We start from the raw sequence: 18,923 nt of genomic DNA on the forward strand, positions 1-18,923 counted from the left end.
AAGATGTAGTAAGTACTTTTCTCACTTCACATTTTTGTGATACTGCAATTCCTAATATGCATATTAAATCAACTAATCTTGGATTCTAGGTTTTGTGCCTTCTGTAAAAGGTCTTCATCACTCAAATTATTAACAAGTAATCCATGCTTCCTTCTACGACTTCTATGGTTTCACTTACCATCTGTATTTCAGTTTCTCTGGAACTTCACTGTTGGAAGGAAGCAAAGATGAGACTGCCTAAAACCTGACTGATGAGCTCTCCTTTCCTCACTGGTTGGCATAACCTAAATACTCACAGGCATTTGCATTTACTTCTGCACTCCACTCTGTTCCACAACTGCCTAGTATGTTTTCTCTAGTACCAATCCATTTTTTTTTCTTTTTACAGCCACACCCACAGCAGGTTGGGGTTGAATCAGCGCTACAGCTACAAGCCTACGCCATAGCCACAGCAACGCCAGGTCCGAGCTGCATCTGTGACCTACGTCAAAGCTCACAGCAACGCCAGATCCTTAGCCTGCTGAGCAAGGCCAGGGACCAAACCTGCATCCTCATGAATGCTAGTCAGATTTGTTACCACTGAGCCACAATGGGAATTTCCTAGTACCAACCTGTTTTAACCTCCTATAGCATCAGAATAGAAAAAGAAAAAGAAAAAAAAAAAGTACAGTCACTTTTTCAAAATTGAACCTTACTTTACAAGCATGTGGTATTTTCCTACTTGTTTCTTTTTACAAAGCTCAGTAACATTAAAAAAATTTTTAGGAGTTCCCGTCGTGGCGCAGTGGTTAACGAATCCGACTAGGAACCATGAGGTTGTGGGTTCGGTCCCTGGCCTTGCTCAGTGGGTTAACGATCCAGCGTTGCCGTGAGCTGTGGTGTAGGTTGCAGACGCGGCTCGGATCCCGCGTTGCTGTGGCTGTGGCGTAGGCCGGCGGCTACAGCTCCGATTGGACCCCTAGCCTGGGAACCTCCATATGCCGCGGGAGCGGCCCAAGAAATAGCAGCAACAACAACAACAAAAAGACAAAAAAAAATAATAATAATAAAATAAAATAAAAAATTTAAAAAATTTAAAAAAAAATTTTTAGACATGGAGTTCCCGTTGTGGCTCAGTGGTTAACTAATCCAACTAGTATCCATGAGGATATGGGATCGACTCCTGGCCTCGCTCAGTGGGTTAAGGATCCAGTGTTGCCGTGAGCTGTGGTGTAGGTCACAGACGTGGCTCGGATCTGGCTGCACTGCTGTGGCTGTGGCGTAGGCTGACGGCTACAGCTCCAATTAGACCCCTAGCTTGGGAACCTCCATATGCCGAGGGAGCAGCCCTAGAAAAGGCAAAAAGCCAAAAAAAAAAAAAAAATTTCTACAGACCTCGACTATTTCTTATGTCTAGGTATTTTACTTTTTCAGTCCCTATTATGAATGGGTTGTTCTCTTCCAATTAATTTTCTAAATATCACAGAAATAAATATCAAATAATTTTGTGTTCTCCTTTATAGTATGTATCTTTCTTCTCTCTTACTGAATTGGCATATGCTTCCGGAACAAAATTCAGTTATGGTAGTAGTAAACATCCTTCTGTTTTTCTTGACATTTGTGGAACTCTGCTAGGGATTAAGTGTGAAGCATGACATTGGCTTTTGATTTGAGGAACAGGAAGTTCTTGCCATCTGAGCGTTCATACTCCAAGTCTTAGCGGTTTTAAGTTTACACACGGAAACAAGTCATCATGACACAAAAATATTTACCGATTGGCCCACATAAAATTCGTTTCCACTCAAGTAACCTTCCCTGTTTACCAGGTGGCCTGCCCATCTTTAGGATTGTGCTACAAACATGCAGTCAAGCATGCTTCCCAGTGCTGCCATATAACTTCATCTGACAAATTACACCATAATCCCCCAAAACTCCATGCTGCATTCATTCGAAGAATTAGCACACCTGCAGGTATAATTTAAAACCCTGCCCTCTGCTATTTACTAGGAAACTGGGTTTCCCATTAAAAATGGCTTCCAGTTTCTAGTCCTAGTGATCAACTGATAGTAAGGGCCTCTTTGAGTTTTCAAACATGGCAAAGGAATACTCCTTTATTCCTGTTTTACTACCACCTCCATCCCTTCCCACTACCACTACATCAGGAATTTATCTTGAATCTTGGTCAGATGCTTTTAGGAAGCTACTCAGAAGATCATACTGACACTGGACACAGAGACAGTGTAAACTTGACAGAGTTAAATGCCAGGGTTCAAATCCTGGCTCCATCACACTGTGTGACCTCCAGCAAGTTACTTGAGGTTTCCATGGCTTAGTTTCCTCATTTATAAATTAAGGATATTATCTACCCCAGAGGCCAGCCAATTAATTGAATTAATACAGGTAAAGCACCCAGGAAAGCAGTCTACAGCATAGTAGGTGGTTCAACAAGGATGAACTATTATTACCGTGCATTTTTTGATGTATTTATTTGGTGTGCACATAAGCATATTTCTTGGTAATTACTCACCCTTGCAACAGAGGGATGAATCCTACTTGGCCAGAGAGAAATATTCCTTTAATGTACCATTAAAAGAAATTTGCTAATAGCTTATTTTAAAATTTCACACCACTTTTCATAACATACCAAGCTTCCAATTTCGGTACTATCTTCACATCAAGTTCAGGTGTCAATGTTCCATTGGCTTTGTAAAAGAAATCTGTCATTTTTTCGTTCTTTATGCTGATGAACAATTTAAATCTTAATATAATTATCTTTTCCTTGAGAGTTAAAAGAATTCACCTGAAACGCCATCTGGACCTGGTGTTTTGGGGGATGGTGGCGTTTTGATAACTTTCTCAATTTCTTCCATTGTTACTGGTCTGTTAGGTTCTCTCTTCAGGAGTCAACTTTGATAACTGTATTTCCTTTAAAAAAAAAAAAAAGTCTGGTTAATATAAATATCGTCTTATAATGAACTTGCTGTTTTAAAAAAACCTTCTAATCTTGTGTGTTATGTTCACTTTTCTTGAGCAGCATAGCAGGTTTACCTAAATTACTTTCCTCTCATCCCAGCCGAGACTCAGCTCTTGAATTTACCAATTTTACCACTTTTTGGCTTTTAAATTTTTCCTCTTTATCATCTCATTTCTCCTTTGAGTTTATACTAATCTCTTAAAAGGAAATACGTTATTTTCATTTATTGTTTCATGATGAGTATTTAAGGCTATGTATTTTCCTTTAAGCAAAACCTTTACTATTACTTTTTAAGACATTCTATGGAGAATTTGGGTCTTAGTGGTAGCCACTTTACCATCTGTACCATCTCCTACTTCTTTACCACTGTGGCTTTGATTTGGCATGACATGCACCCATTCCAGAGTCCTAGCCACTTCAGGCTTGTGCATCAGAGCATAACCTTAATTTACACTCAGGAGAAGAGCATCTTTCTCACAGCCACAGGAAAGATGCTATAGGAATGGATCCTGACTACCCTCCAGTCTATAAAGGTTCAATGACAAATAACCCTGAAGCTGACCTTCATCACTGAAGGGACAAAGCAGCAGCAGACAGCTAAGCTATTGCTAAGTTTTTAACCACAGCAAGACACTGGTCACAGATGCATATGAGCCTGAAGTATCCAGGCTCTGTAACAGTCTTACCACAGAAAGAAAAAACAGCCACTTCTAAAAGAACCCATCTTTCTGCTGTATCATGATGAAATACATGGTGACAGGAAAAGAAACTGAGACTTTGAAAAAAGAAGTAAACATGTAAAATGTTTCTGTTTTGGAGTCTCCTAGTGGCTCAGCGAGTTTAGGATCCAGGTTTGTCCCTGCTGTGGTGTGGGTTCAATCCCTGGCCCAGGAAATTCCACATGCTGTGGGTGTGGCCAAAAAAAAACCATCCTGTTTTGTTTTGAACTTTTAGTCCATCCAGGATAAAGAGGATTTTCTAGCACCAATATGAGAAGTTGTAGCTCTGATATCTAGTTGTGGCTTGACTTGCCAATCATGTTATTTTGACTTGCTTTTCTAGAAAAGCCTTTTTGCTAAAATCTGTACAGACTTTCTCCTTCATATCTGAAGTATTTTATGTAGTATTAGCATTGTGCCATGGAGCATTTTAGAAGACTCAATTTTTAAACCTGATTACCTGTTACTGACTAATTGTGCTAACTCCTGCTTCAGCAGCTGTTTCCCTTAATTCAGGACACAACTCTTTTTTTTTTTTCCTTAGGACACAACTCCTTTTGATGGCTGTCCTTCACACACAATTTTTGTGGGTGTGCATAAATCTGACTTAAGGAGAATTTAAAAAAAGAAAGAAAGAAAGAAACCCATAGCTTTTAAATTTGTTTAAAACAGACCCGTTACATTTTGTGCTCTTAAGCAATTAAAGGAGCCAATGGCATTTTCAGTCAAAGAAAAATTGTCCTGGAGTTCCCCTTGTGGCACAGCAGAAACGAATCTAACTAGGAACCATTAGGATGTGGGGGTTAGATCCCTGGCCGCGCTGAGTGGGTTAAGGATCTGGCGTTGCTGTGTGCTGTGGGTGTAGTTCGCAGATGTGCTTCCTGCATTGCTGTGGCTGTGGTGTAGGCCGGCAGCTATAGCTCTGATTTGACCCCTAGCGTGGGAACCTCCATATGCTTCGGGTGTGGCCCTAAAAATAAAAAATTTTTAAAAAAAGCAGCTTAATGGAGTTCTTGCTGTAGTGCAGCAGGTTAAGGGTCTGGCATCACCACAGCTGTGGTATAGGTTGCAGCTGCAGCTTGGACTAGATCCTTGGTCCAGGAACTTCCATATGCCAAGGGTGTGGCCAAAAATAAAAATTTACAAAACAACAGCACAGAAATACTTTATATCTACATAATGTTTTGCTCTTCCTCAGAGTTTCGGGACTAAACCATGTTAAAATCAACAAAAATATTCAGATCTATGTGATTATTCCTAACTCACTGAGACATTTACAAACGTAAAAAAATTTCATTTTTACACACCAAACACATAACGTTTAAAAGCTGCTTAACAATATGTTCCTTGTTAACACAAACCAAGTTATTTGCACACTTGAACAATAAAATTTTGTCCATGTTCACTTTTAATTTTTATTGGAATGGTACCTGCATTACTTTCCAAAATTTTGCAAATTAAAGTGACTTCTACTAGTTTTGTCATGATCCTTTGTGATAATGGGGACTGTTACTCAACAAATAGAAAGTTGTGATTAACAGAAGTTAGCAAATTTTTTTTTTTTTTTTGGCCATACCTGCAGCATATGGAAGTTCCGGGACCAGGGATTGAACCTTCGCCACGGCAGCAACCCGACTGTCTGTGGGGACAATGCCAGGTCCTTAACCCACTGCACCACAGAGGAACTCCCAGCCAATCATTTACTGACCACTGCAACTAACTACTTTAAGAAATTTAAAGAACATTATTGTACATTTAGGGTCTCAGATTTTTAAAACTAGGCCTTGACATAGGGAAAAGGAATGCAATGAAACCCTTCTGGACTTTACAGATTTAAAGCTTTCCCCCTCATTTCTTCCTAGATAAGGAGATAGTGTAAACAGGTTCTTAATTTAGCCAGGAGAAGGAAGGATAGTGTACAGAGTATTCTGTAGCGATGAAATTAAAAATTTTGTATATTTATACTTGAACATGACTAAACTTCTGTGCTAAACTGATCTACATATTTAAATTCTTTAACATGGATAATTCGCTCCAATTTATTGCAACATATATATACGATAATTTTACATTGTCTGCTACCTAAAACACTCGACCTATGTCAGCATAAGGAGGCAAAGTTAATCAAGCTTTCAAGCAACTCCAAGTGTCAAACTTTTATGGTAAAAGAAAACAGTGTAATCTAAATGCTCACCATAATTTATAGCCCACATGGATAAGACACAGTTGTGAACCCAGCACAAAGGTCTTTGTACAAAAACTACGGAGAAGGCAACTGTAATTCTCCAAGGATGTTAACTCCTACAAGTCAGCAGGTCTGAGTCAGCATCCACATAAGATAAACCTGGGATCCAGTGGGCACTACCTTGCCACTATAAATTTAAAGCAATGTCTATGATTTAAAAATCCACTTCTCTGGGCTTAATCTACCAAAGGAAAGACCAGGTAAGTCCACTGCTTTTTAAAGGGACTGCTTGTGATCTTTGCCTGAGATGCACTCAAGGTGACTCCAGATCCAAAACGCCTAACCTGTGCTCTGAAATCACCCGCGGACCTAACCAGTCCTAGAACCTTTTGCTTTCATGGAACCCTTTCAAAAACAAGTACAGAGGAAGCTCAGATTGGCAAGGTCACTACCGTTACTCTAAGGGCTTCTGTTTCACAGCTTGCACGTAGTGAAACAGAAGGTGGGGATTAAGACCAGCTGTATACAGTTATAGGGCCAAAAAGAGGGTAAATATAGCCTTTTAGACGCCCCACTTAGATAAGCTTAATGCCCAATAATTGGTACAAATTTACAATTAACAACATAATCCCATCACCACCACCAGACCAAAAAAAAAAAAAGCCTCGTACTACAAGTTTCCTACAACGCGAAGCAACATGGTGTCGCAGAATAAGCATTGTCTGGTTGTGCGGCTGAACTTACCATTCTCCAGGCGTCCATTTCCCCAGTGTGTGATAAGAGGGAGGGGAGGGTGGTGGGTTCGCCAAAGCCCCTTCCGTCTCTGACACCGGACGGAGTAAGGGGTCCGGGGCCCATCCGCAGTGCCGGCGCCGCTCCCCTCCCGCGCAGGCAAAGCAAGAACCCTTCCCGCCCCGCTCTAGGTGCGCGGCAGAAGGCACCTCCCCGCCCCAGGCGCGCCCAAAAGAGCGCGCTGCCTCCTCCACCGGAAAAGCTCTTTCCGGCAGCCGGACAGCGCCCCTGGCTCAGCGAAACCCGGCGGCCGCCGGCGCCTGCGGCTGCAGGCCCCACCCGGGAGGGCACGAGCGGCAGTGGCGGGGCGCGCCGTGGGGCGGAGGGGACGCAGTGCGCGCGCGCGCGCGCTGAGGGGGAGGTGGGCCCCCAGCGGCCCCACCAGAGGACGCGGCAGACGGCCTCCTCGGACCCTCCTTCGTGGTTCCAGGCACTCCTTGCTGAGGCCGGGGGAGCCCCACGTTTCCCTCTCACCCGCCTCCCACACTCACCCATCGCCGCGGGCCCGGCTCCGCGCCCGGTAGCCGCCCGCCCGCAGGTAGGCCAGCCCGCGAGCCCAGCCGGCGCCGGCGCAGGCGCAGACATTGACCGACCCCAGAGCTCGGGGCGGGGCGTGACGCGCTGGACGCTGCCGAGCCCGGTCACGTGAGGGAGACTACGCCGCGCTGCCTCCCTCTAAACCTGCGGAGGGTGAGGGGACGCCTGCCCATCCCTGGCAGCTGTGCGGCGAGCGAAGGCACTTGGGGGGTCACCCATCACATCTGTCGTAGGGCTTTGGGATTCCGCTGGATGGAATGCCATACCGTGCGTGCCGTACGGTGGCCTTGCCGTACCAGAAACAGCCAACGCGTTCTCTAGTGCTTGGCAGCCGGGAGGACCCCTGGGTATTGACAGTTGTGGGTTGCAAGCGCGCCTTTGCTGAGGCCTTGAAAGTCTCCGCCTCGCTTCCCTTTGTAGCTTTGGTTAGCTTTCATTGAACCCTCGGAGTGGCATATTGTCAGCTGCTATTACTGCAGTTCACAGAACACCTGTGTGTGCTTTAGACTATACAAGTCATTTTAAAACCCTGTTTCCTTTCAACCTCAAACAACCTGCACGCATTGAACACGTGCACTCTTAATTCTCACTGCACTGAGAATTAAGAGGCATAAGTGAAATCATAGTCCTGACCCTTCCTGGGAGTGACTTTGGACATGTCTCTGAGCCCCAGATCCTGAAAAGTAACACCTGCCTTACATGCAGCCCTTGGCCCCTGTAACAAGCACTGGGAACAATGATCTGACTCTACCTTATAAACTGGAAGGCACGAAGATGTGAGGCGTTGAAGGAGAGTGAGGCTCTACAGGAGGCTCATCAGATCTGTGAGGTGTATGCTCTTTAAGTGGGGTTTGTCAAATAGGCAACTCACCTGGCATGAAACACTGGTCAGAGTATGGGTATAGGTTGATGGCTCTCCCTGGTCACTTCCCCTGAGAGCACTTTGTAGATATTGACTCCAAAATTGTGTGCGGTTTGCCTGAGCTGGCCTGATAAACAGCTTCTTGGGGTGTGGGAAACCATGCTACCTAATTTCACCAAACACTCTCCAGAGGTACCTATTGTGTGCCATCGTCCTCACCTGAGCTCTCTTGGGGGGAACTTAGAATCCAAGTAAGGATATAAAAACAAAAACTCTGGAAGTTTATATGCATGAGGGGCTTCTCCCCTTAAGGGACAACCAGGATGGGCTTCACAGGGTGGAGGCGTTTGAACTGGGCCTTGGAGGATGAATGAATGGAATTTGGATGAGTGGAGAAACTCATGGTGGCAGGAGATAAGGTTGTCAAGGACAGGTGGTGAGGTCTGATAGGGCAGATCTTGACTTTCAGGTGCAGGCACTGGGCATCTGATTAGTGTTCGGGGATAGATTTCGGGCTCCACAGGATAATGACCAGGCCACGCAGTAGTTTGGAGTGATTAAAAATTGGGCAGCAGTTGGGGAAGGGCATTTACGTTGGAATTATGTTTGCCCTGTCTTGTGTGAATCCCTAATCAGCTGTATTATTCAAAAAAATAAATAAACCAGGCAGGCAGCCAGTGTGTTCATAAGCATAAATAATTCATTTCAAATTAGAATGGAGAGGTTCTTCTCCTAGGGTAAAACCCGAAGAGGAGGCAGAGATTGAAATTATACACACAATTGGGGCACAAAAGACTCAAAAGAGTCAGGAAATCCCAAGCTGATAGGAACACTCATGTCTGGAGCCCAGCCAGTCTGTTTCTTTTATGCTGTAGGTCACAGCGCAGGCCTGCCCCTCCAGCACTGGGTTCCTTGTCAGAACCCTCCCACATGCTTATTTGGCTCTTCTTGGGCATATGAATGTTGGAGGTCAAAACCTCTGTTTTCTGGAGTTCCCGTCATGGCTCAGTCATTAAGGAATCCGACTAGGAAACATGAGGTTGTGGGTTCGATCCCTGGCCTCGCTCAGTGGGTTAAGGATCTGGCATTGCCGTGAGCTGTGCTGTAGGTCGCAGATGTGGCTCGGATCCCGCGTTGCTGTAGCTCTGGTGTAAGCCGGCAGCTACAGTTCTGATTAGACCCCTAGCCTGGGAACCTCCATGTGCTGAGGGAGCAGCCCTAGAAAAGAAAAAAAAAAAAAAAACAAAAAACAAACCCCTCTGCTTTCTGATTCAGGAATCATCATAAAATTAACCTTTTGTTTCTCTGTCCTCATCCACTCATTCTTACATTCATTCTTCAGTCTCTTAAACTGTTCTGCACACCTCCAGCCTCCATATCAGCTGTCAGAGAACATCCTCTAACCCAGCTTTGATCATCTCACTCCTCAGTTTAAAAACTTCCAATGGTTCCCTCTCCCCCACTCTCCCAGCAAATCCAAACTCCTTGCCTTGGCTCACGGGCTCTCGGCATCCTACCCCCTCTGCCTGTCTCTCCACCACATCCCCAGCTACATTCTCTGCTTCAGCCATGCTCAGTTTCTCCGTGTTTTGCAAATCCTCCTGTCACTTAAGCCTTTTTCCCCTTTTCACCATCCATTCTCAGCCGTCAAACATGTTAGCCCTTCAAGGCCCTTCTCCTTCTCCCCACAACAGCATTCACTGTTCAACCCCAGGCAAAGATGGTTTTTCTTGGCCTTTGCCTTCCCACAGCACAAAGTTTGGAGCAGTTCTAACATCTTCCCTATGTCATAATCATTCGTGAAGGTATCTCCCTTTCCCACAAGGGCAGAGCTGTCTGACTTGTTTCTGGCGCTCCAACTCAGGGCTTGGCAGAAAGGGTGTTTGCCCAAATAAAATGCTGGTGGAGGGCCTTCCCACTGTGGCTCAGCAGAAACAAACCCAAGTACTATCCATGAGGATACAGGTTCGATTCCTGGCCTTGCTCAGTGGGTTAAGAATCCAGTGTTGCCGTGAGCTGTGGTGTAGGTCACAGACGCGGCTCGGATCCCGTGTTGCTGTGGCTGTGGCGGCGGTGTAGGCCGGTAGCTGTAGCTCTGATTCAACCCCTAGCCTGGGAACCTTCATATGCTGCACCTGTGGCCCTAAAAATATAAATAAATAAATAATGCTGGTGGAGAGGGTCTGAGATCTTGGGAAAAGGGCCATGGGAATATTGCTGATGGATCTTTGCTTGAGCACCTTCTATTCCCACTCCCCTGTCACCAAAATGCTTTCGAGAAACTTGTCTAGTGCACCCAGGCTCCATGGGCCGTTATGTCCACAAAAAGAATTTTGCTCACGCTGTCGTCATTGGATTCTTGGCTACCGTGAGTGGCTCTGCCCAGATAAGGTCACCTGCCGGTTTTCTTTTGCTAGTAGGAGGTCACTGACCTTCCTTTCCCTTTAGCTCACATTTCCCAGGCCCCTGCAATCCTCTCAGCCTATCTCGTCACTCCCCTTCACACCCCTTCACACCCCTAGGCTCCAGCCACAGGCCAGCTGCTACCGGTTCCCTCCCCTGAACTTTCGCTTCCCGGTGTACCTTTTGTCCTCTGCACCTCAGAGGCCCTGCCTGCTTCGTGGCAAAGTCCTGTTCCCCCTTAATGGCTCAGCTTACGCAGGGGCTTCTTGCTGCTTTCCCTGACCATGACCTCACTGCCTACAGAGCTCCTCCACGAGGCTGTCCTTTGGGGCTCGTATGCCCTTGACAGATTGAAAAGCCGACCTACTGTGAAATCAGAATTTCCCAGGGAGAGGCCAGTTGGCCTATGTCGAAAACAAGCCTCCGGTGATTCTTCTCAGACAATTTTGGGCAAACAACAGCTCTAAATTGATATTCTGGGAGTTCCCCTTACGGCTCAGTGGTTGATGAATCCAACTAGGAACCATGAGGTTGCGGCAGGTTTGATCCTCGGCCTCGCTCAGTGGGTTAAGGATCTGGCGTTGCTGTGAGCTGTGGTGTAGGTCGTAGATGTGGCTCGGATCCTGCATTGCTGTGGCTCTGGCGTAGGCCGGCGGCTACAGCTCCGATTTGACCCCTAACCTGGGAACTTCCGTATGCTGCGAGTGCAGCCCTAGAAAAGACAAAAAGACAAATAAATAAATAAATAAATAAATAAATAAATTTTGATATTCTGACCCTTACAGTAACCTAACTTCTGAAACCTAGGGCTCTGCAGGGCTCAGGAATGTGTGAGTGAGTGGGCCTGCAGCCCAGAGAGTACACTGGGCTCTAGTCCTAGGGAGAAATGGTCAGCGCTTGGTCAGCGCAAGTACTGTGAGTGTCCAGAGAAGGCCAGAGATGCACTTGCTGTGATCAGGAAGTGACCTGGAAGATGTGACCCCCAAAGCACAACCAGAACTTATACAGGGTGGGCCCAGAAAAAGCGTGGGATGGGGAGGAGGATGAGGAAGGAGACCCCCAGAGTCGCATTCTCCTGGACCTCATTGCCGTCCCTCAACTTTGCCTCCATCCCAGGAGCACCTGGGCAGGGCCTATGCCCCTTGGTAGCTCTCAGGGCTCAGAATGATTGCTGACCTCTGGGTGGGATTGTGGAACACCTCGCTTCGTATCTAAGTGACACAGACTTGTGAAATACAAACACATTTTTATCTAGCAAGGGCTGAGTCAATAAAATAACATCAAACATTTGCACAATGGTCTCTGGATTTTCCAAGCAGTTACGTGAGAATTATTCCCTGTGGTTTTCACATCATTTGCCTGGTCAGGGAAGTCCTGTGACCTGCTTGGGTTCGGTAGGTAGCGAGAGGTGAGGCCTCCACCATTTTGGGGAACAGAAGCACAGCTGAACAAGGGTCCTTGCTGAGCCCATCTTCTGCTGCCCTGAGCGAGGCTACCCCAATGGCAGGCAGACCCAGCACGACAGAGGCTCATCCTCCTTCACACATGGGTGTGGAGGGGGCAATGGAGCTCAAGATCACCGGAAGCTCTAAACGTCACCCTTCTCTCTTGCTCCCAGGATGAAGGGACTCTGTAGTTCCCTCAAGATCCTGCTAACCCAAGGGCACACACAGCCCTCTGTAAATGGAAATTTTATTACCATTGTGTCATTTAACAAATACTTACTGAGCACCTACTATGTGCCAGGAGCTCTCCGAGATCCCTGCTTGTGTGGAATCCACTTTCTAGTGGGTGGAGACAGACAAATAATGAAAATGAGACATGTTTAATATTTAAGCAGTAAAGACACTGCAAAGATTTGGTGTTTAAACAAATACAACAAATAGGTTTAATATTGAAATAAACAGATGTAATTATTTAAGTAGTGGAAACAACATCTGCTTATCATTTACATAATAATTACACTACGTTCGCATTATTGAAATAAAGCTGGGACGCAGAAGATGCCGAGGTGGGGAAATGAAGAGAGCAGCTCTGGACTTCAATCTGGAGAGGAAAAGGATCTTGAGTGACTAAGGATCTTTACTTCATGATGTTCAGTAGGGTTGGGGCATTTTTGATTTGTAAGGTGGATTCCACTTTCACCTCCTACAGGAAGCCTCCGTGGAACCCCACACCCTCTTTCCTTTGAAATTTTGTGTGGCTGTGATGGCCCCTGCCTGTCCTATGAAAACTCACCTTGTTCTCATCCCAGCAGATGTTGTCTGAAGGTTGATGACAGCTAAGGTGTGCTTGGAGCATTCAGCCAACACTGTGTGTAATCTTGGCAGTAACCCCCGAGGTCACCTCCCGTGCCATTTTATGGTGGAGGAAATGGAAGCTTTTTGCACCTGACCCGGGGCACACAGCTGGAAAGGATGGAGTTAAGATATGACAGCAGTGTCTCTTCTCAGCTGCCTCCTACACTGCCCAGCTGCGGCCCCAGATAACACCCTCACAGGGGCAGAGGGTAAGGGGCTTGCTCAAGGTGACGCAGGATCTGGTAGATAAAGTAACGGTTTCAGTCTGCCTCGGACCATCCCAGTTTTGGTGCCAAGAGTCCTGCCTACTGGAAAGCTCCTCCGTCCTGGTCAGACTGGGATGATTTGTCACCTACAAGCAGAGCCCACAGCCTCCTATCCTGCCCCCATGGCCCCCCATGCCCGAACTCAGGCTGTCTTTGATGAGAGAAGACTGCTTGGCTCAAACCTCATATTTTAGGTCAAATGTAAGATGCTGACAGATCTCTCAGGCAACCAAATGGCTCTTCTTGGGGGTACCCTAGACATGGCCATGGAGGATGAGAAACCTTAAAGATGTACTTAGTCTCTGACCCAGTAATGCCACCTTTATGAGTTCCTCCTTAAGAAAAAACAAACAAACAAACAAAAAAAACAAATATGGATAGTGATTTCTGAACAAAGCTATTTCTTATAAAACTGATTATACAAAAACTTGAAGTTAACTAAAGTTAACATATGATACAGCTAAGAAAAAAGATCATATCATAGGAGATTTAATAGCAGGCAGGAAAAGCACATGACACTATTTTAAGTAGAAAATGGAGGGTACAAAACTATATAAGCACAGCATTTTGTTTAAAACAATGTATGTAACCTAAGCGTCCTTTGATGGATGAATGTGTAAAGAAAATGTGAGATGTCTTTATATGTATATACACTTCTTACGGAATATTATACATCCCAGAAGAAGGAAATCCCACTGTTTTTGACAACATGGATGGACCTTGAGGTAATATTGCTAAGTGAACTATCAGAGAAACAAATATTATATGATTTCACTTATACATGGAATCTTTAAAAAAAAAAACAAACAAACTCATAGAAACAGAGAAGGATTTCTCTTGTAGCACAGTGTGTTAAGGATCTGGCATTCTTCTGCAGCAGCTCTCTGGCCCAGAAACCTCCACAGGCTGTCAGTGTGGCCAAAAGAAGAAAAGAAACAGAGTTGAATGGTAGTTGTCAGGGGCTGGGAGGAAGGAGAGATGTTGGTCAAAAGGTACACACCTCCAATTATAAGGTGAATGAGTTCTGGTGATACATAATATTCAGCATGGCGACCATAGCTAATGGTAATGTTTTATATACTTGAAAATTGCTAAGACATTAGATCTTAAATATTCTTTTTTTTTTTTTTGGTCTTTTTTGCCATTTTCTTGGGCCACTCCCACAGGGTTTTTTTAATTTTTTTTAAATTTAATTTTATTTATTTTTATTTTTTATTTTTTTGTCTTTTTGCTATTTCTTGGGCCACTCCTGCGGCATATGGAGGTTCCCAGGCTAGGTGTCAGATAGGAGCTGTAACCACTGGCCTACACCACAGCCACAGCAACTCAGGATCCGAGCTGAATCTGCAACACACACCACAGCTCACGGCAACGCTGGATCCTTAACCCACTGGGCAAGGCCAGGGATCAAACCCACATCCTCATGGTTCCTCGTCGGATTCGTTAACCACTGAGCCACGACGGGAGCTCCCAGATCTTAAATATTCTTACCACACACCAAAAAATGGTAATTATGTGAGGTGAAAGATGTGTTACTCAACTTTCTTATGATAAACATTTCATATTATTATTATTATGTGTATCAAATAATTACCTTGTATACTTTAAACTGACATATTATTATATGTCAATTATATGTCAATAAAGCTGGGAAAAATTGTATATATGCATAGAAAAAAAAGACTGAGAAGATATTTGAAAATGTTAACAGTACTTTTCTTTGGGTTTAGAGTAATTTTAATGTTCATCTTTACATTTTCCTGAAATACGAATTTCGTTCAGTAAGCAAACATTAATTTCTCATCAGAAAGTCAGTAGTTTAAAAAAATATTGCATAAGATTGTTCTGTACTGACTTTCCTTCTGTCAGCATACATTAATGAGACTTTAGAGTAAAAAGCAGTTGGGAGACTGGGAGTTAGAGGGAACTCCTGTCTCTTGCTTACACTGACTCCTCTCCCTGCATGTGATGTCCGGCCTAGATGTCACTTCCTCTGTCCCTTCTGCTGTCTGTACCTCTCCTACCACCCCCATCATCCACCACGCTGCATGACCTGCCATTTATCTGTTTATACCCCTGCCTCTTACTTCCCTGGGCTTCAGTTTGGTTCTATAACAGGCCAGGTGACAGAGCTGCCTTCCCCGCTGCCTGGGACCGGCTGCAATGCTAAAGGAAACCACATGAGGGCGCAAGAACATCACTGGTGATATACTGCCGCCCAGTCAGATCAGGGTCCCTTCAAAACTGTCCCCCACAGCCAGAGAGGATGCCACACTGCAGGACTGGGACGCTCCCACTCCGGAGTGAGCAGGAGAGAAGAAATTGGCTCATAGATTCTGTCCCCTACTCCAGGCTTCCCAGAACTACTGCACTGGTCAAGGTAACACTCTGAGCTGGCCACCCTCAAGCACCCATGGCAGGTGGAGACAGACTTGCTGTGTGGCTTTGGGCCACCCACTTCCTCTCTGGACCTCAGTTTCTGGCCCCTGCTGCTGGGACTCTGTGCAGATGTGTGGTGCGGTGGGGGGAGGGGACAGGAGTTGACCACTTCCTGTCAATTCTTTGAGGAAGATGTTTCCTGTGCTCAGCATCCTATTCCAGGTCACCAGCTTATCCCAGGCCCTGTTCATGCTCAATGTTTGTTAAATTGGACCAAAACAGAAATGTCAAGCTCCTTCAAGCATAAAACAGGTGTTTATAGGGGACCACCAGAGACATTTTCTCCTTTCGCTTCAGGAAATATTCCTAGTCAACAGAGCACTGGCCTTAGCCTCGGCCTCGGCCCCTGGTCCTGGCTGAGCCCAGGGACATGCCAGGGCTTTGCCTTCCCTTGAACACAGGCCTCCCCCCGACCCCCCAGACAAGCTCTGTGTGACTGTGAGGTGGGGAGGGGGCATACTCTGAGAGGCTCAGGAGTTGGAGGAGTGCTTTCTGGGTCACTGGAATATGGCATCGAAGCCTGGGGGCAGTGGGGGAGGCAGGGGCCTGCTGGGGCAGAGAGGGCCACATCCTTGGGAGAAGCAGTGAGTTCCACCAGGGCGAGGTGGGGGCAGGATGGTGCCGGGGGATCCTGTGGCTTCTTAGGTGCTGACCTGTGTGTGAGGGAGGGGCTGGGGCTGCAGAGCCTACGGGGCCCTCCCTGCCTCAGGTGTGTAAGGACATCATGATGATGGTGGGGTGAGGACCAGCAATGGGACACTGTGCGCCCTGCCTGCTTCTCTCCAGAAAACAGGCCAGCATCTCCAGCATCTCCTCAGGGAGAACAAGAACTGCTTCCTGCCGCGAGGGGATGAACCCACCTCCCCTGGCCCTGCTCCACTCTTCTGCTGCCCAGAGGCCTTGCCATCATCTACTATGGCCTAGTCCACTCCCCCGATGATCCACCTGCTATCTCTGCCTGGAACACCAGGCTTCTCAGCTCCCTGCTCATCCTCCAAGACCCAACTTTTCCTGCCTGCTGCAAGCAGATTCGACTCCCCTGAATCCCCCAGCCCCACAGCCCCCCTCTATTACATCACCTGTCGTTGCCTGTTTGCTTTTCTCCCACACTGGAAACTTCCCGAGGACCGGGGTTGGGTCCCATTCTCTTCTGTATCCACCAGGCCTGAGGACCAGTAGGCACTCAACAAATGTTTGCTGAACAAATTAATTTGTTTTCATTTAATGAGCTCATTAGGGCTCTGGCTTCCTCCTAATTAGGAAGCAGGAAGGTTCCTTTTTTTCCTGTAACGATCCGCCTTTGGGAGATGATGGCAGAACTTCAGCTTCTGCAAGAAGGCCATCAAACTAGATCCTGGGGCTCACGTTTGCATTTTAAAGAAATAAACATGCATGCTCAGTGAGGTACATTTAAACAAGACACTTGTATATTAAAAGCTTCACATTATACATTATCATACAGTTTATCAGGCAGAATTTGATCTTTACAGGTCACTTTTTAGCAGTAGGTGGCAGTCACAAGGCTCCTGGCAGTGACACAACAGCTCCGAGGAGAGGGGCAGAGTGGGTCTCTGTGGGGTTCTGGAAGGTGCTCCCACATGAACAGCTCTGGACTGTGCCGGCCCCTCTGGACAACTTGCAGGTAACCAATTCCAGAAAGAGACAGATGTTGGCAGTTTCCTGGATGACCATCTGATCCAGTAAGGACCCTTCATGAGCATCGATGGGCCCACTCCAAGTGCCAGCCTGTCCTGTCTGCCCAATTGTTTCTGCACACACTGTCCCTGGGGTCTGTGAGAGCACGCGGTAAGCCTGCCTGTCTATCCTTGGTCAAGTGATGTCAACTGCTTCCCTGAGAGTGTCCTGGAGAGCTGGCCAGAGCTCGGTGTTCCAAATCTCAGAAAGGCAATCAAGCTCTGGGGTCTCGTGACTGCAGAAGAAGCAGAGTGTCTGCCAAGGGCTTCACCTGCTGATGCGAGGCCCCTGCTGGGAGTTACATCAAGATTCCCCTCTGCTCACCCACTGGCGGCTGAGGGCACCAGCCCAGAGCCGCCCTGAAGGGGAGGCACAGCTCCGCTGGGATTGGCCCAGCCTTCCTGAAGAGGAGCCTTTCACCACTTTCTTGAGCAGGGCTGCGCTGGGAGCCTCCCTCCTGACAGGCAGATGGGCCCTCTCTCCCCACAAAGCCTCCTTTCTTTCTGGGCTACCATCTTGTTTTTTTTTTGGGGGGGGGGGGTTTGGCTGCCTGACAGGCCTTGACTCCTCAGCACTCAAGGACATTACTGCTGAAGTGGCCAGGGCATTATGGTCCATAATGAAGCTGGCAATGGAGGGAAGGAAAGAAAAAAAGAAAGAAAAGAAAGAAAGAAAAAAAAAAGGAAAGAAAGAAAAGACCCTACAGTCCTCTGACTGAACAATGAAGCTTGTTAGGGGCTGGAGGTTGTGTTCTGAGACAAAACGCTGAGGCGAGAAATCATGAGGCAGGGAGTTTTTTTTTCCAAAGAAACCCAGCTCATTCCTCCCCTCCCCCTTAATTGGCAGCAGATTAAAAAAAAAAAGCCAAAACAAAACCCAAACTAACGCCAGTAACCTGAATGTGAGTGTTTCTGAAAGGGAAAAGCTGTTTCAATTGTTAGATGTCCAAGAAAACATGAATACATGCCGACAGAGGAAACGGTCACAATTAGAGGAAGAAGAGGGAGAGGTTCATAAAATTAAGGAAAAAAATTCCTTTCAGCAGCTCCCATCCTGTAAGCTGGCTCCTCTGCCAGCCTCAGTCCCACAGGGGAGCTGAAGGTTGGGCCACCCCAGGAAACTTCAGGAAGATGGAGGCAGTAGAAGGAGGGAGGGCCAAGGAATCCCTCAAAAGAGCAAAGGTAAGGCCAGAGGGCCAAGCAGCCTCACATTCAAATCACAGACAGAGCCTTTTCTGTGGAGAAATCCGCTCTGAACATTCTACTGAGAAGGGGCCTGGACCTCCCCACTTGCTGGTGGAGGAGAAGCCAATTCGAAGTCCACCCCAACCCCGGCTCCACGGGCTGCCTCCCACACCCCCAGCCTCTAACGGGATCCTTGGGATGCAGTCTCCTTTGGTACCTCTGTTTGGACAAGTGCCAAGTCCTCGCTCATTTTCTCATTCACTAGTAGGAAAAAAAAAAAAAAGAAAGAAAGAAAGAAAAAGAGGAAAGCAAGAATCACTCCAGGTACTCTTGCTTCAGAGGATGTTTTGGAAAATGCAAAACAGGCGAAGGGTCACGACTGAGGCTTTGGAGACCAGACCCAGGTCAGGACCCAGGCCACAGACAAGGAAAGAGGCAACCACCAGGCAGATGCGCCTGTGGGATGCAAGGGTGGAAGGGGCTGGGGCCACCTGGACTGAGACAGGGACTCGGGAGGCTGACCCAAGAGGCAGACTGGGCAGGAAGCGGTTGCCAAGGAAACAGCTTTGGTCACAACCCCTGAAAATC

The 18,923-nt window shown here is 46.6% G+C and overlaps 1 protein-coding gene across 5 annotated transcripts in view; it reads right to left on the minus strand.

Moving 5' to 3' along the window:
* SLC25A51 (solute carrier family 25 member 51) overlaps nt 1–7,398 on the minus strand; it is a 29,641-nt gene extending 22,243 nt beyond the window's left edge. The window contains exons 1-3 of one of the 5 annotated variants that reach the window (XM_047767970.1): nt 7,141–7,398; nt 5,249–5,311; nt 2,780–2,904 (exon numbers count right to left, since the gene is read on the minus strand). The gene's annotated coding sequence lies outside the window, so the exon portion shown is untranslated. Of the gene's footprint in view, nt 1–2,623; nt 2,682–2,779; nt 2,905–5,248; nt 5,312–6,601; nt 7,110–7,140 lie in introns of those variants that run through there. The other 4 variants (XM_047767971.1, XM_047767969.1, XM_047767966.1 and 1 more) reach the window with 4 other exon arrangements.
* Nucleotides 7,399–18,923: the final 11,525 nt, after the last annotated feature.

Source organism: Phacochoerus africanus, chromosome 2 (assembly GCF_016906955.1).
Source record: "Phacochoerus africanus isolate WHEZ1 chromosome 2, ROS_Pafr_v1, whole genome shotgun sequence".
In the NCBI taxonomy this organism is placed as follows: domain Eukaryota; kingdom Metazoa; phylum Chordata; class Mammalia; order Artiodactyla; family Suidae; genus Phacochoerus; species Phacochoerus africanus.